Source organism: Triticum urartu, chromosome 7A (assembly GCF_056163025.1).
Source record: "Triticum urartu cultivar PI428250 chromosome 7A, HENAU_Tu73, whole genome shotgun sequence".
Taxonomy (NCBI): domain Eukaryota; kingdom Viridiplantae; phylum Streptophyta; class Magnoliopsida; order Poales; family Poaceae; genus Triticum; species Triticum urartu.
Genome location: NC_141879.1, coordinates 584,230,652 through 584,249,218, shown reverse-complemented (window position 1 = coordinate 584,249,218; position 18,567 = coordinate 584,230,652).

Below are 18,567 nucleotides of genomic sequence, written 5' to 3'. Positions count from 1 at the left end.
GATGCATACTCCGGTTACCACCAAATCAAGATGGCGGAGTCCGACCAAGCCGCAATGGCATTCATCACACCATACGGTCCCTTCTGTTTCAACACAATGCCTTTTGGGCTCAAAAACACCGGCGCAACATATCAGCGCATGATTCAGACATGTCTGGAGAAATAAATCGGCAAAACAGTAGAGGCATACGTAGACGATGTGGTCGTCAAAACCAAACACGTCAACTCTTTGATAGACGACTTGAGGCTCACATTCGACAACCTCTGAACATACGACATTAAGCTCAATCCAGAAAAATGCGTTTTCGGTGTACCAGCCGGAAAGCTCCTGGGTTTCATTGTCTCCAGTAGAGGTAATTAAGTTAATCCGGCCAAAATCCGAGCATTGTCACAGTTGGCTACCCCAACAGACCTCAAACAAATCCAGAAGTTAACATGATGTGTGGCGGCTCTAAGCCGCTTTATATCCCGCTTAGGAGAAAAGGCTTTACCCCTTTATCGCCTCCTTCGGTGCACCGAACACTTTGAGTGGACGGCCGCTGCCACAGCCGGACTGGAAGAAATAAAGGCCATTTTGGCAACCAACCCAATCCTGGCCGCGCCAAACATCGGCGAACCAATGCTGTTGTACATTGCAGCAACTCATCAAGTTGTAAGCGCAGTGCTCGTCGTCGAATGAGAAGCTGACGAACATAAATTCCCTCTTCAAAAGCCGGTATACTATGTATCCACTGTCCTCACCCCATGCAAATCGCGGTACCCACATTATCAAAAGATAGCCTACGCGGTATTCATGGCATCCCGGAAGCTGTGACAGTACTTTCAAGAGTGTTCGATTACAGTAGCCTCGGAAGTGCCACTTAATGATATTATAAACAACCGCGACGCTACGGGCCGGATTGCCAAATGGGCTATTGAGCTCCTCCTGTTCGACATGACATACAAACCTCGACGAGCCATTAAGTCGCAAGTATTGGCCGACTTTGTCGCCGAATGGACGGAGGCCGAACTCCCTAAAGAGTACGGCGCATACTCCAATTGGATCATGCACTTCGACGGTTCTAAAATGCTGGCTGGTCTAGGGCTAGCGTCGTCCTAACGTCCCCAACCGGAGATACCATTCAGTACGTACTGCAAATATTGTACACAGACTCCAACAACGCAGCCGAATACGAAGCTCTATTGCATGGTCTTCGGATGGCAGTCTCCATGGGCATTCAACGCCTGGAGGTGCGCGGGGATTCCAACCTTGCAATATCCCAAATAAATGGAGACTTTGACGCTAAGGATCCGAAAATGGCGGCCTACCGAAACGCCATCCTGAAAATGTCAGCTCGGTTCGAGGGGCTCGAATTTCAGCATGTGGCTCGGGAAAACAATCAGGCGGCGGATATCCTCGCCCGCATCGGTGCAAAACGCGATGCGGTCCCCCCAACATCTTTCTGGAAAGGCTGTTCAAGCCATCCGTAGTATGGGAAGGGGACACCGGTAACCATAGTCCGGACCCGGCCAAAATGCCCGATACCGAACACTCTGACACAATCGGAGGCTCCGCCACCGAAATCACACCTTCAGCCCACATGATAATGACCATTATAGCCCCATGGACAGAACCATTCCTGGCCTACCTAACTAGCACTACAAGAAATATGTCAACTTATGACCTTTTGTCAGTGACCCTCGAAGAATTGGTCATAAATTTATGACCATTTTAGACCAATTGGTCAAAAGCTGTCTGGGGGCTCTAAACCCTAAACCATAACGACCATTTTGGTCAGAAAGGTCATAATTTCATTAGAGGAAATGGTCGTAAAGCTAGTAGCATTGTCCGCTGCCTCATGCCTAGCTGATAACGACCAATATAAAATGGTCACTACACTTGAGTTTGAATGAATTAGGATGATTAGGCAGCCACCTCAGCAACCTCGCTTATGTGTCACTATCTAGGTGTCATTTTTTCTTGAGTTTTAATATTCAACAGACAGACGGGGCACGCACTGACAGGCGGGACCCATTTGACAGGTGGGGCCGAGCGCTTAATTCGCCCAAAAAAGATGCACGAGGCGGGACTCGAACCCATGACCTCGCGCTTGGTTTCCTCACATGCTACTGCTGGGCTAGAGAGGGACAGTTGCTCACATTTGGGAGTTTATCTATACATTATATAGAACTACGGCTCTCTCATATCATTGACAAGTGGGACCTTCCGACCAGGTGGTATCGAACAGAGCAACGATTTGCAACACTGACAGGCGGGACCCATTTGATAGGTGGGTGAGCGAGCGTTTAATTCCTTAAAAAATATGCGCTAGCGGGGACTCGAACCCACAACCTCGCGCTGGGTTCGCTTGTTCGTTACCGCTGGGCTAGAGAGAGATTGTTGCTAATGTGTGGGTAGTTTTCCATATAGTATATAAAACCACGGCTCTCACTATCAGTGACAAGTGGGACCTTTCGACCAGGTGGCGGCGGGTGGCATCGAACAGAGCAACACTTAGCATTTTTCTAGGTCTTCCGACCAGGTGGCGGCGGGCGGCGGCGGAAGCAACCAGGTGACCTCGCCCACGGCCTCGCCGCAGGTGACCTCGCCCACGGCCTCGCGATGGAAGCAACCAGCAGGGGGCGGAGGCGGGGGCGGGGCCGGCAGCGGAGGCGGGGGTGGGGCCGGCAGGGGGCGGAGGCGAGGCAGGGCGTGGAGGCAGGGGCCAATAGAGGCGTAGGCGACCGACGGTGGTGGGGGCTCGCCGAGCATGGGGGACTCGCCGCCGCCGCAAGCACACCTCCCGGTATGCACCCCTCACCTCTTCCCCCCTCTCCTCTCTCGTCACCCGAGCAGTGGGAGATGGATTTCAGTCAGATGTTCTTCAGCATAGATGAATTTTGTTGATGCACTGTTAGTAGTTAGGAGATAGCTTGCTTGTTTGGTAGATAATGCATAGATGAATTTTCTTGATGTGCTCTTAGCAATTGTTCAGCTTGTTTGTTAAGAATTCTTCAGGCCTTGTGGTTAGGCAATTAGCATATAAAATTTTCTGGAATTTTAGCTTCCATTACTTCCATCCATTTTCATTAATTAATGTTGATGCACTTAGATTGATTTGCTAAGTTGCAACAATTTGTTGTCTTTGGCAGATGGACAGAAGCTAGATTAGAGAAGGAGTTAGAAAGTTTTCGAAAGAACATATGAAAGGAGTTGATGATTTCATGGCATTTGTTCGGGCAAATTTTGCCAACGATGCTCACATTCTTTGCCCATGTTGTGAATGCCTCAACCGTCCAAGAATGGCTCAAGGAAGAATGGAAGATCATCTGCTTCTTAATGGGATGTCCAGCACATATGATAGATGGATATATCATGGAGAACCTTTAGACAGACAACCTTAACATTTTGAAGCTAATACAGAGGCCCCTCATATGATGGGTGGTGGTGATGCTGGCATTGATTTCATGGAAAAGGTTTTGCGAGATAATGCTGTTTTGGAGGAAGAGGATGGGCATGAAGATGATAGGATTCCTGACCTATTGAAGGATTTGTACGATGCTGAAGATCGTGCTGATGGACAGAAATCGTTGTTTGCTGAGGTGTTAGAGGAGGCGAAGCGCGCAGCTCATGAAGGGGGTAAATTTTCAAGATTTACCTTCACTGTGAAGTTACTCCACATCAAGTCTTTCTACCGGATTAGCAATGCCGCATTCAACGCAATACTCCATCTTTTGAGCTTGCAATTCCCAGATAGTTGTGTTCCCAGATCTTATGATGAAGCATTGAGCATAATCCACAGGCTGGGGTTAGGTTATGTGTCAATACATGTGTGCCCAAATAACTGTGTCTTGTTTCGGAAGGATTTAGCAAAGCATGACAACTGTCCAAAATGCAATGCATCTAGGTGGAAAGATGCTGATGGGAAGAAGTCAATACCGGAGAAGGTATTGAGGCACTTTCCCTTGATACCAAGGCTGCAGCGGATGTTCATCTCGAAGAAATCATCGCGTGAGGTACAGTGGCACAAGCTGAAGCGGCAACCTGTGGACAATGAGCTGAGCCATCCAGCAGATGGAGAGGCATGGAAAGAGTTTGACCGTATACATTTAGATTTTGCTGTAGATCCAAGGAACATAAATCTTGGCATGACCACAGATGGGTTTAATCCGTTTGGGAACATGAGCACGTCTTATAGCATGTGGCCAGTTTTTGTGGTGCCGTACAACCTGCCACCATGGCCATGCATGGATTAGTCCAACTTCATGATGTCATTGCTTATCCCGGGTCCAGATTCTCCAGGAAAGGATTTTGATGTCTTTATGGAGCCCCTCGTAGAAGAACTGCTCCAGCTCTGGACTGGTGTACCTACATACGATGCCTTGAGTACGGAAGAAAAGTTCAATCTACGTGCTGCGATCATATGGTCCATCCATGATGTCCCGGCTCTGCACACTCTGTCTGGGAGGATCACACAGCGGGTTATCAGGCTTGTGTCCATTGTGACAAAGACCCTTGCTCAAAGAGAATAAGGAGCAAGATCTGCTATATTGGGCACCGCCGCTTTCTTCCCCGAAACCATCGCTGGCGAAGAAGCAAAGATTTTAATGATGAGAATGAAACCCGTGACAAGCCAGCTGAATTCACTAAAGAAGAGCTGGAGCAGCAACTTGAAAAGGTGAAAGATGTGAGACCAGGAAAGCTGGCGAAGAAAAGAAAGCGTGAGGAAGGTCAATGTTGGGACCGGAGGTCTTGTTTGTGGGACCTGCCATACTGGGCTGATCTGAAATTAAGGCATAATCTCGATGTAATGCACATTGAGAAAAACATATGCGAGAATCTGCTAGGGACGTTTCTGAACATTGAAGGGAAGACAAAGGACACGGTTAGTTCTAGGCTTGATTTGGAGGACATGGGCATAAGAGAAGATTTGCATCTACAGCACAATGAAGATGAAGATTCATTTGAAATTCCACGAGCATATACAATGAATTAAGAATAGAAGCTTGCATTCTGTGAATTCCTAAGAGCGGTGAAATTTCCAGATGGTTATGCTGCTAACCTAGCAAAGTGTGTTACTTCTGATGGATTCAAGCTTTCAGTACTGAAAACCCATGATTGTCACATCCTCCTCCAAAGGATTTTACCGGCGGGCCTCCGAGGAATCATGCACAAGGATATATATGAAGTGGTTGCTGAGCTGGGAAATTTCTTTAGAGAACTGTGCTGCAAATCCCTCAAGTTAACTGTCTTGGAAAGACTTGAAAAAGAAATCCCAATTATTCTTTGCAAGCTCGAGAAGATTTTCCCTCCATCTTTCTTCACCGTGATGGTCCATTTGGCGGTGCACTTACCCAAAGAGGCAATGCTTAGAGGCCCTGTGCAATACGGCTGGATGTACCCAATCGAAAGAAGGCTGCTTACTTGTAAGCGTTATGTGCGAAACACGGCAAGACCTGAAGGTTCTATTGCTGAAGCATATGTCGTTGATGAGTGCTTGACTTTTTTGCTCTAGATACTTTGGTGATGTGGAAACAAGATGGAACCGGCTGAGCAGAAATAGAGAGCGGTCTGATTCGCAAAGTGGTGATGTCTCTGTTTTCAACCATGGTGTGAACTTTCTTGGAGCCTCACAATACTTGGAGGCTGGTGATGAGTATGACAAGATGGTTTTGTTTGTGCTCAGCAATTGCGCCGAGGTTCTACCATATATCGAGTACGTTATATCTTGTGCACTCATTATATATATATATTTTGCTTGGGTTGGCACCAGCCTAGTGTTTTAATTCACATGTTTTGCTGGCATTGCAGGAAATGCAAGGAAGAGTTAAATCAGGAAGAAAGCAATATCAATGTTGATAAAAGGGTTGCCAAGGTGTTTGCTAAGTGGTTTAAGAATCATGTGAGATCTTTAGCCACATGTTTTATGTTTTCTGTGTTATTCACCCATTGTTAAATACCATTGTTTGCTAAATGGTTTATTTGTGCAGATTGGAAAGTTGCATGAGGAGAAGAAGGTCAGTGATGATCTATTTTCTTTGGCATGCTTACCGGATAAGCGAGTGAGAGTGTATTCAACATGCATTGCTGACGGTGTCCGGTACCACACTGTTGACCGTGAGGAAAAAAGGAAGACACAGAATAGCGGAATCGTCACTGAGGGGTCACATGATGGTGAGATCGTTGACATCTATGGTCAGTTGAGAAGCATCGTAGAGTTGCAGTACAACTCTAGTGGAGGCATCCATCGATCGGTTGTCTTATTTCGCTGTGACTGGTTTGAGCTTGGTAGCAAGAAGAGGAGAGACTCTTTTGTCAAATATGATGGCCACTTCAAAAGCATCAACACTGCAAGGTGCTGGTATAAGAGTGATCCCTTTATTCTAACAACACAAGCAACAATGGTGTTTTATCTGCCAGACACTCTTTTGCACGGAAAATGGCGAGTTGTGCAAAACTTTCAGCACAGACACTTGTGGAGTGTGACTGAAACTGAAGTGGAAAAGGGCCCCGGTGATGGTAGACTAACATACCAAGATGATGACTCTACGGAAGTTCTGTTGCAAGCTGATGATGACTCTACAGAAGTTCTGGTGCAAAGCAGAGTGCGAAGGGACCGGGAACGTGTGATTGTTGGTGCTGCAACAGTTGAAGGCATCAAGAAAAGAAGAAAGGTGGTAGAGGATGGACATGAAAGCGAGGATGGGGAAAACTGGACTGATCATACTATGCTGCAATATTGTAGTGATGATGAGGAAAACAGGAGTGGGCATAGAGTTCCTTGTTTTCGTATCGACGATGATGAGTAGCGAATGGACTGGCAAAGGTAAATACTATTACTTAATGTTCTTTGTTTTGGTATCTATGGGACTAGTGACCTGATGTGATCAATCTTCTCTCCAGGTAGAAAAATCCTTGAAGATTCTAGGATCAAAATGACGATCCTGATGGTTGTAGCAAGATGATGATCCTGATGGTTGTAGCAATAGTGATGTAGTTATCCTGATTCACAGTGCTTTAAGATTCCAGCAGCAAAATGGAGATGTTATGCTTGCTGTTTTGACCTGAATTGAGATGTTATTGTAGCTGTTATGCTTGCTGTCAAAATGTTGTCTTGTAATGCAAAAGATTGCAAAATGATCATATAGAAGATTTTTTGAACATCTTTAGTTCAAGTTTTGGTCAGAATGTTGTCTTGTAGTTATTGTGATCATTTAGTAGTTGTTGTGATCATCTTGTAGTTGTTTTGGTCAGAATGTTGTCTTGTCGATGCTATTTTAACTGAATTTTGGTCAGAAATGAAGATGCTATTTTAACTGAATTTTGCTTCAACTGAACCCATTTCATTGTGAGCAAAAAAATATGCGCCATCGGGGACTCGAACCCACGACCGTGCGCTCGTTTCACTATGTTTCTACCACTAGGCTAGGACGAGGCTATTAGTCTTCCACTCTATGCCAACCTTTTTGAATATATCAAACTAGTCAAGTATGAAGCACACACCTCACTGACAAGTGGGCCACTCTACCCACTCGCTGACAAGTGGGCCATTTTGCTATTGTACCCAAGCTACCAAAAATATGCGCGTGGCCAAGAAATATGCGCGTGCGGGGGCTCAAACCCATGACCGTGCGCTTATTTCACTGTGTTTCGACCACTGGGCTAGGAAGAGGCTGTTGGTTTTGTAATCTATGCCCACCCTTTTTAATATATCAAACCAGTCACGTAGCTAACACCGAACTCGCTGATAAGTGGACCCGCTCCCTCTCTTTTCCCCACTTCTCCTCACCACTCGACCCGCTCCTCCTCTCCATCGACGGCGCCGCCCACCGCTGCCGGCTCCTTCCTCTCCCACCGCCGGCCTCCCCACCGCCACCGGCTCCTTCCTCTCCCACCGCCGCCGACTCCTTCCTCTCTCTCTCGAGGTATGCATCCTTCCTCTCCCTCTCCTTCCTGGTTGGATTAGTTTTCTACTACTGGTTAGATTAGGGTTCTTGCCGTCGCCTAGATTGGATTAGATTAGATAGGGATTGGATTAGATTAGGGTTTGATTTGGTTAGGGTTTGATTGGGACTGCATTAGATTAGATTAGGGTTGGATTATTAGGGATTGGATTATGTTTCCTCATAGATGTTCTTTAATAGATAGATGCTCCTTTCCAGCTAATATAGCATTGGAGGTGAGTTATTACTATGGCTTGCTTTAACCAATGTTGTCCAGGTCCTTCATCATCCAGTGTTGTCGTCATAGCAGGGCTTCATTGTCCATTTGTACATATGAACTGCATTTGTACAGTAGTTAATTCTCTTAAGATAAGTTGTAATGCATGTTTGTCCTTGGGTGTATCTGGCATATTCTGAATATTAAGTGAAAAAGAAGCTTGTCACTGTACACATTGTTGTTTCTTTTGCCTAGAATCATGGGCTATGGTCTCTGAATTTTTTTGTGGAATTCTGTATGGTTTATTTTGACGATCAAGAGATGAATGCCAAAGCATGTTGGATGCTGCTAGTTTTATCTTGAGAAACTGGAGGCATCACAAACAAATGGATGTGTTGTTGCATTGAAGCAACTGGCAAGAGGATTATATTGAGGCAGTGAGACACTAGTGTGTTCTAATTTGTTTTTCTTTTTGTAATGTTTTACCCGAGTGGCTAAGCAATGCTATGTAGGTGTACAAATACAATGTGATCATGCTAAGCACTGCTATGTTGGTGCTTATGTTCTGATGTGTACAAATACAATTCTATCTAGGTGTTTGCACTGCTAAGATTTTCTTGGTCTCTTGTTTTTTCTGTTTTGATGTTATATTCATAGAAGTTTGCATATGTGTGCATCATGTAATGTGATCATGCTAGCTCAAATGATCATAATCTATTGATGATGCATGAAGTATTTCCTGCTATAATTTTCTTCAGTCACACTGTTGTTTTGCTGTGCTTGATAAACCTGAGACTTCTTTCTATTGTAATATTGAAACTGTTGTTTTGCTGTAAACTATTGGTCCATTTATAATACATATGGTTCTGGTCAATTTATAGTAGATATGGTTCTGGTCAATTTATATTGCTGTGTTCTGGTCAATTTATAGTAGATTTTATTGTTGTTGCTGTTGGTGGTCACCTGATGATGTTGCTGTTGCTGTTGATGTTGATGTGCTTGTTTTAGTGTTAGTTTACTATGCTATTGATGTTGATGTGCTTGTTTAATTTACAATGCTGCTTTTCAGATAAGTGAGATGGCTGGCTTGGAAGGTTTTGAGTTCTTCGAGATCGTAATTGAGAAATCTTGCAGTAGGCAGGTATGTTTATCATCACTCATTTCTTTATCATCACTCTACTGTCTAGTGCTTGATTGCCACAATTAACCACTGCTTGACCCTCACTGCAGAGGCTGCCCAACAAGTTTGCGAAGATGCTCGCCGGCCGTGAGCCCCACAAAGTGAAGCTGCGGGAGGCCGGCAGCGGGCTTCACAGGCTGTGGGAAGTGTTGGTGGTGTTTGATGGTGAAGACCACATGTACCTAGGGCCCGGCTGGGAGCATTTCGCCCGCGCCCATGAGCTACAGCTCGGGTACTTCCTTGTCTTCCGCTACGACGGCGACGCCATGTTCACCGTGAAGATGTTCGACAACACCATGTGCCGCATGTACTACCAGCACGACGACGATGCCAGTAAGCTCTCTGCCTCTCTTCTTCCTGTCCTTTTGGCTTCCTCTACCAGCACGACGACAACACCATGTTCACACTTTGTTGCATTTGGCCAGGCAATGGGAGCAGCAGCGGGGATGACGAGGAGCAGAGCGGGGATGACGACGAGGAGCAGAGCAGGGATGACGAGTAGCAGAGCGGGGATGACGAGGAGCAGAGTGGGGATGACGAGGAGCAGCCTATTCTGGCTGACGACGAACATGCTATGGTGATGGCAAACAATGTTGCCAAAGCGAGGTTCCAACTTGTTTAACAAAAAAACCATTTTTCATTTTTTAATGCAAAAGACATGCGTTTTTCGTGAAGCGGCTACAAGGAGGGGCACCCCAAACGGCGCCATTCCATGTCTATCTCAAAGTAGACCCTATTTTACGGATGGTCGCCAAAAAGCATGCATTTCCGACCCTCGTAGCTACTCCCGGCAATTCGGACCACCTTCGGCCGATTCAGCTGGAACCGGCTGGAATTTGAACTGCGGGTCCTCCATAGCTTGCATGTTATTTTCACTAAAAATGCTTTTTAGCTTCACAGGTAGGCATTTCATCACAGAATCGACAACAGATTTGCACGGCTCAAACCCTACCCACGGACGGCCGCCGCGACGAAATCGGCCGGTTCTTGAAAACACCATAAAAAATTCAAAAAAAAAATCAAAAATATGGGAGACCTCCGCGTCACATCATCAAATGTGGCCTACCAACTAGCAAAAATAATAAACTTGCAATACCGGTGTTTTCTTGAGCTACTCGGTATGATTTTAACCATGATTTCTACAAAGTTTACAAAAAAACCCTATTTTTTTCTACACCCAAACCCAAAAGGATTTCCCTCCCACACCAAAATTTTCCCTCCACCAAAATTTCCCTCTCCCAAAATTTCCCTCCACTCCCTCCACTCCCTCTCCCACTAACACGCGGGTCCCACCACTCCCTCTCCCACTAACACGCGGGATCCCCTCCCCTCCCCTCCCAAAATTTCCCCATTCCCCTCCCCTCTCCCCGACGAACCCTAGCTTCTCCCTCCCCGAGCCGCCCGGCCGACGACCACTCCCTCCCCTGCTCCGTGCCGCCCCGCCGCCCGTCCTCTGCTCCGCCCCTCCATTCCCCACTTGCCAGCCTCGACGAATCCCCCGTCCCCTCTCCCCACCTCGCAACCCTAGCCCCTCCTCCTCTGCTCCGCCCCGCTCTGCTCCCCGATGACGAATCGCCGCTCCGCTCCTCTACATCGACGACGGTGGTGACAAGAGGGTAGACGCGAGCAACGACTGCGACAGGAGCCACCGCTGCATCATCTACAACACGACGACAAGTACTCCCCTCATTAGGGTTAGGATTTTCTAGTGGTTCGGTGGATCTCATGGTGCATCTTCTAGGTTTAGGATCTCATGGTGCATCTTCTAGGGTTAGGATCTCCTGATGGTTAGGGTTAGGATCTCTTGGTGGTTAGGGTTCTTCTTCATGGGGATGGGGATGGGGATGGATTCATGGGGTTAGGATTAATGGGATGATATCCTTCTTGTTCATGGGGTTAGGGTTCATGTCGTTGGTAATGTGATTTTGAGATGGGGATGGATTCATGGGGTTAGGGTTTTGTGGGGAGGTGGTTCTTTAATCTAGATTTTGTATGCTCTATTTTGATTTTGCATCCTTGTCAATGTCGTTGCTTGATGTTTTGTGTTGTCATGTGGATGCCCTGTGGCAGCTCATCCATGGCCTTGTTTGTCATGCAGGTCATTGAGCAGCATCAGGAGGAGGAGCTCAAGAACGGCTACCACAAAAGCAGGTTTTTGTCCATGTCCATCTCCCTTTGCTGCCAATCCTTGTTATGGTTGTTAATCTTTACTTGTCAGAGTGTATTACTTCAGAGCCATTTTCTTTGTTAATCCTTGTTATGCTTTGTTAATCTGTAATCATAGCGATTTGCTTGCTTGATGACATTGAAGTTGATGTCTGTAAGAGGTCGTTTGTAGCCATACTAATAGTTAACATGATGTAGTAGTTTTCTCTTTGGAATCCCTAGCAGGTACTAAAGTTTTGGATTATATTGCATATTCCTTTAAAATTTACTTGGCTAGTTTAGTGCCACCTCTTGAGTTAAATAAGAACCTGGAGTAAGCTATTGTGCTGTAATTGTTGTGCCATTGTGTGAAGTATTGATATCCATTTGCATCTTCGTAGAAATGGCTACATGTTCTTTGAGAAATCTTCCTTTGAAGACTTCTCCCTGTTTTGTATTTGCTAGAACAAGGATGTTATTCTTTTTGGGTGTTCGATTTGTTTTGCTTGTTGTGGCACTCTGTTATTTGTTCTTGATTATGGTCGCCACTAAATCTAAAGCTCTGTAGTTGTTGTTCCCATGCTATCTAGGGTTTGTAGGTTCCCATTCATGTTTGGTTTCTATCTTGTGAGCTCCTGCCATGCTTTGGTTTACATATAGAAAGCTTTCTGCTCACTGTACTACTAGAGTAGTTCATGTAGGTGTGATATATGCTCTCTGGGTTGGTCTAGTTAATTCATGGTGTTCATTACTAAATGATTAAGTCCATCTGCCATTACTGTGAGCTATACTAATACTAGCACGAGACATTGCCATTCCTGCGAGCTATACTAATACTAAATGATTAAGTCCATCTGCCATTCATGATGTACCTGATAGTGTTGTCACAGTACCAATCATATACTGTAGACCATTGTGCTATACTAATACTAGCACGAGACGTTGTCAGATTTACCACATGATGTATATGTGATCATGTGGGGACTAGGAAAGGAAAGAGAGCGCGGGGTGGGCTCTATCAGCAGTACATGCTTAATTAGGGTTTCCATCAGCAGTACTTGCTAGTATTAGTATAACTTGGAGAAGAAGCTACTTGCTTGCTTATTAATTAGGCTTTGTATCAATAGTACTTGCTTGCTTCTCTTCAATTTCCTTCATTGCTTGCTTGTTTCTATCAGTAGCACTTTGCTTGCTTGCTTGCTTGTATTAGTAGCACTTATGCACTTTGCTTACTTGCTACTAGTGTACATGCATGCTTGTTTAGTGCACTTACATGTTTTCTTAATTAATGACACTAGATCACTGTATTGTTTATCCATCAAGTTTGTTTCACATGTATTACATGTATGTGCATGATGGTCCAAATGCTTTCCTTTATTGATACAAGTGCATCATTTTACTTTATCCCGGTTGTATCTGATTGTTGTTTATTTTATTTTGCAAGCACCACCTCAAGATCATCCATGGCAAGGAGGACAAGGTCAAGCATGAGGCCAACCGTTGGTATGCAACTTGCTCCTTGTGGTTATACTGTCAGTTTCATAAAATCTGTGTCTGAATATGCTAAGTGAAATGTATTGCTGCAATCTGAATAAGCTGGCTTAATTGTGCCTGTGTGCTGTTAGTCTTCCTTACCTGAATAACTAGGATTAAATGATAATAAAATTTCATAAGATATGTTTGGCTGCCCGTCCATGCATTCCAAACATTCACCTAATAGTTACGTTTCCTTTATCATGCAAAGAAGAGCCTCTCACCGAGTACGAGAAGGTTAGGGCTAGAAATATCATGAGGAACAATCGGATGTTCCAGTCCCTTGGCATCGGTGCAATATCATCGATGATTAGGAAAACAAATGGTGTACAAGAAGGTAGAAGTGGTGAGGTTCAAGAGGGTAGTGGATTTATCAATGATGACCCAGAGTACAATCCTAAGGAGGATGAAGTTATTGATGGAGAGGAAGTGGATGATGTTGTAGTCAACAAGATTGTTAAGGTGCAAACTCTGTCTTGCTTGGAGGGTTGGGGTTCTGTTATTCTATGTTATTCCTTGTGCTCACATATTTCTCTTGTGATCTAATGCTTTTTTCCATGCTGTTTATACGAGGCACTGAAGGAATCTAGGACGAAGAGGCCTGATGTTAAGAAGATAGTCAGCAAGAAGAACAAGAGCTCAGAAACATCTGCTGCAATGCCTCCAGGAAGGGTGATGGCCCCAGATCCAGGACAAAAAAAGAGGATCCTGGAACCTGATGAACCTGCCCTTGATAGAGTCACAAGGCAGAAAGCAAGGATGGCGACTGCGATGGACCATCGGGAAGTATGCTGCGCATGGACTCTCAGACCTCGGTGCAAACGGGTGATGAGTTGCCGCCCATGGATGAAGGAACCACTCTCAGCATGGATGGAAGTGGCACTGTCTGCCTAGATGAAGCAGGAACCATCTGCATTGATGAAGCAGGCACTGTCCACACAGACCTCAGCCCTGTTTCACCTTCTATTGACAGGAACGCTGTCATCAATGAAGAAGAACAGCAGCTTGTGCTTCAATCAGGCAAGTTGACCTTTGCAATGCTATCTTTTACTAGTGCATTTTCCAAATGGAATGATCATGTATGCTTTTGTCGATTCCTGCATTTGTCGATTTCTATTCTAATTTATGAGTCCAGTTTCATTTTCAGATGCAATGACTCCCAAGACTAGACTTAGAAAGGGCAAAGGGCTAGAGAGGATCACCAAGTCGCTTGGTAGCAAGGTGCCTACCCAAATTGCCGAAGGGATGATTCGTCTAGAGAAGCCTCTGCAGGCAGCAAAGCTTGCTTCTGAGTGTGGACTGGTTGCGAAAAGCCATCTTCCGGTTCTTCCTCACTTCAAGCTATACAAAAAAACGCTAGTCTATTGGAGAACTACATTGGGAAAGTTGCTGTAAGCTACTTGTTTCATAGTTAATGTGCTATCTATTTTCTGTTACACCTATGCATGATCACTAATATTGTTCCTACCTTGTTTGCTATCTTGGTAGGCAAATTTTGAGATTAACACGGACTCAGAGACCATCAAGACCTCGTGCAAAGATATTCTGCAGAAATATTCAAAGAACAGACGCCATCAGATCAAGAAGTATTTTGAGACCGTAGCCGCAAATAAAGTCAGCATTAAGTCTCCGGTGCCTGATCTAACGGATGGTGAATGGCAAGCTCTGGTGGAGATGTGGTCTACCCCAAGACACAAGGTTTGTCTCTGCTTTGTTTGATGCTTTATCTTCTGCACATGATATGCTAGTGCTAGATCATGCTGGCAGTATGCTTTTTTGTAGGAAACCTGTGTGTCGAACAAGATGAATCGAGAAAAAGTCGTGTACAATCACAGAACTGGTTCCAGGCACTACACAGCACACATTTTTGCCACTGTGAGAACTCTTCTCTAGAGACCTTACCGTCTGATCCTCATTGAATAACATTTCTGATTCTTGCTGAATAACATTTTGATTTTTGTTGAAAAACATTTTAGAAAGAAGGGCGTAAGGGTGAGGAGCTATCTGCGATTGACTTGTTTAAGGCCACCCACAACAGCAAGAAGCACGGGTTTTCGGAGCCAGTCAAGACTGCTATAGTAAGTCACTCCATGCTTTGCCCTGTTTGATTCACAGCCAGCTTTGATGCTTTGATGATTTGATGTTGTTTGATTCGGAGCCAGTCAAGAACACACGCTATGTTCCATGCTTTGATGTTGTTTGATAGTTCAACAAAGATATCAGAACTTGCTGTAGCTATTTGATGCATTTTTTATGATATGATGAAATTTGATCTGAATGTTAGTTTGATGATCGGCTCACTCGGGAAGCCATCTTATATAGAACCACCATTCTAGGCTTAATGAAGTGATCATATTGTTCCAATTGCATGTCTCCAGGTCACTAGTCATCATCTTCTTGTATAGATTTTGTGTGCTGGTTTCGTTACTTCAAATAATCCATTTGTGTGTTGGTTTGGTTTCTCTTGCTTGGTTTGGTTTGCAAAATGTGAAATAGATCTCCCACTAATGCCTATCATTTTCCTCCATATGCTAGCTTGAGATGGAAAAAATGAAGGACGCGCCGGTACCAGAAGGTGAAGAGCCAAAGTCTGTTGTTGAAATTGTCGAACAAGTCCTCAAGACCGAAGTCAAGCAAAGCACATTCCTCAGGAATGTTGGGCTCCAGTCATCTAGGAACAACTCCGGCAAAGCAACAACTGAAGTTGCTGCTCATGTTCGTGACCTTGAGCAGAAGCTGGAGAGGTCTGAGCTTCAAGCTGAAGTGATGCAAGAAGAATTGGCGGCAATCAAGATGAAGGCGGAAGAATCTGAAGCTGCACGCGACAAGGAACTTGAGCTGCTGCGCAAGAAGTCTCAAGAGCAGGAAGAACAGTTAGCCCACTTGATGGCTCTCTTTGGAGCTAAGGCAGTTTGATGGCTGTGCAGTTTGTCTTTGAGCTGCTAAGGTAGTTGCATTGCTGCCAAGTTTGATGGCTGTGAACCTCTTTGTCTTTGAGCATTTTGTTGCATTGCTGCCTAGTTTGAACCTGTGAAGTTATGTGAACCTGTGAAGTTATGTGATCTAGTGAACCTGTGAAGTTATGTGAACCTGTGAAGTTATGTGATCTTGTGAACCTCTGTTTATTTTCTGTGAAGTTATGTGGATCACTTGTGCACCTGGGCCTTGCTGTTTGAACCTGGGCTTGTGGATCACTTGTGCACCTGGGCCTTTCTGTTTATAGTTATGCAAAATAAGAACCTGGGCTCTAAAAAGGCCGAGGCCCAAACAAGATTTAGACTAAAAAGGCTTGGGCCTTAAAAAAGAAATGACTGTAATAAATTTTTTTACAAAAGGCTGCATAACACAAAATAAAAAGGCCAAGGCCCAAATTCGAACTAGACTAAAAAGGCTGTGGCCCAAAACAATAGTGGAATATAAAAAAAATTCATCAGAAAAGGCTCCATTCCCAGAAAATAAAAGGCCAAATTATTGGGCCAGGCCCATGCAGATAAGCAAAATAAAGAGAAAAAAAAATAAATGGGCTGAATTATTGGGCTTGGCCCATCAAGACGGCTGAAATGGACCGGGCTGATTCTATTTTACGACCTTTTCATTTGGTCTTAAGTCTACCACGTCAGCTTGCCACGGTGGATCTGACGTGGTGTGGTCGGATTGCTAGTGACCAAAATAGTTGGTCGTTAAATCTATGACCTTTTTTTGGTCATAAACGTTTGCGACCATTCCAGAAGAAAGGTCGCTATAGTCAGTTTATGACGGCCAGCTTTTGACCTTATGTTTTTTGTCACAAAAAGGTCACAAATGGAAATTTGTGACCATTCAGTGACCAATAGTGGTGGTCACAAGTTGACATATTTCTTGTAGTGTAGGCAGGAACTTCCAGAGGACCAAAATGAGGCACGTTGCATAGTGCGGCGATCTAAGGCCTATAGGGTCCATGAGGGAGAATTGTATAAAAAAAGCACTACCGGAGTCCTTCAAAGGTGCATCTCCGAAGAGGAAGGGCGGAACCTTTTGGTAGAAATCCATGCCGGACTCGGCGGTCACCACGCCGTAGCCCGGGCTCTTGTAAGCAAGGCCTTCCGTACAAGATTCTATTGGCCAACGGCCCGGGCAGATGCACAGGACTTGGTCCAACATTGCGCCGGTTGCCAGCTCTTTGCAAATCAAAGCCACATGCCACCCACCGCCCTCCAAAAAATCCCCATTACGTGGCCCTTGGGCAGAGGCAGTCTTGCCCTGTGACATAATTCATGACTCACCTCGAGTGCGCATGTACGAAGAAAGAGAAGCCGAGCTCGATCGGCAGGACAGTCTGGACACCCTGGAGGAGGAGCGATATGTAGCCAAAGCTCGTTCCGCATTTTATCAGCAACAGGCTCGCAGATACCAAAGCAGAGAAGTACGGGCCAAAACTAATAACGTTGGCGAACTAGTTCTACGCCTGCCGGATAAGAAAAAGAACAAGCTCGAGCCCAAATGGGAAGGTCCCTTCATTATTGACCAAGTTTTAACCAGTGGAGCGTGCCGACTGCGGGATGCATCGACTAGTCGACTCGAGCCGAACCCATGGAACGCGGCCAGGCTCCGAAGATTCTACGCCTAGCGTCAGACCCTATGTTCGTCCCCTCCCTTTGTCCATTTTTTGCATATACATTATCTGTCTTGTTTTTCTTTCTTCCTTTCTTTTATTATTTCTCTAGGCCTTTAAGGGCCAACTTGTGCCTCTCTTGCACATTATAGATGCGCTAGCTGCGCCCATAATACCTGGGGGCTTCTTTCACAGAAGCTTAATTATTTATCTGGGCCTCAGGCCCCGAACATGTGTCATGCTTCCGCATGTACCTTTTTTCGCCATAATATGCATCGATATGACTTAAGTTTTGGCCAAGATGGGTTGCCTGGCTCTTGTATTTATGCCCTACGTTCCCGTTAATTCAGCTAGGGCATAAGGGGAGCACCTCTGTGATTGTTACTACCGGGTCAGCTGGACATGTACCTCAGACTGGGTGAAGCCGAAAGCTAGCGTTCTTAAGGGAATATTCGGCCGGTGAACAAAAGATGATTTTTATTTATTGTCCATATCTGCCCCAGATGTTTTTTCTTGCGTTTCCTATCACAGTCCGGACATGCACTTTAGGGCATGCTTACCCAGGGAAAGGAACCCTTAACGGAACTATTCTCCCTGGAAGATGTTTCTTACTACCCATGTAATATAACATAACTAGTTGGGCACTTGTCTGTTCAAGCACTAATGACCCCTACGCCTGGTCTCCACGCATACCCCAGTTCTTATATAACTGAGCGGGTATTCGGACACACTCTGGACTATTGGGTCCCGAGGTTGAAGCAAAAAGGTCCGCCAAGACAAATGATCTACAATCTGGCTAGAAGGCATTATACATGTCACTTTCATTACATAGCCATGCAGACTGACTAAATTCCTCTTCTATACCATCCAACTGGCGGTCTAGCTTACAATCCTGTTGGGAATACTTTGCGGCTAATTCTACTTGCTCATAAACTAAGCTAACGGGGATCTCTTTTCCGTCGGGCCCCACAGGTCCGAC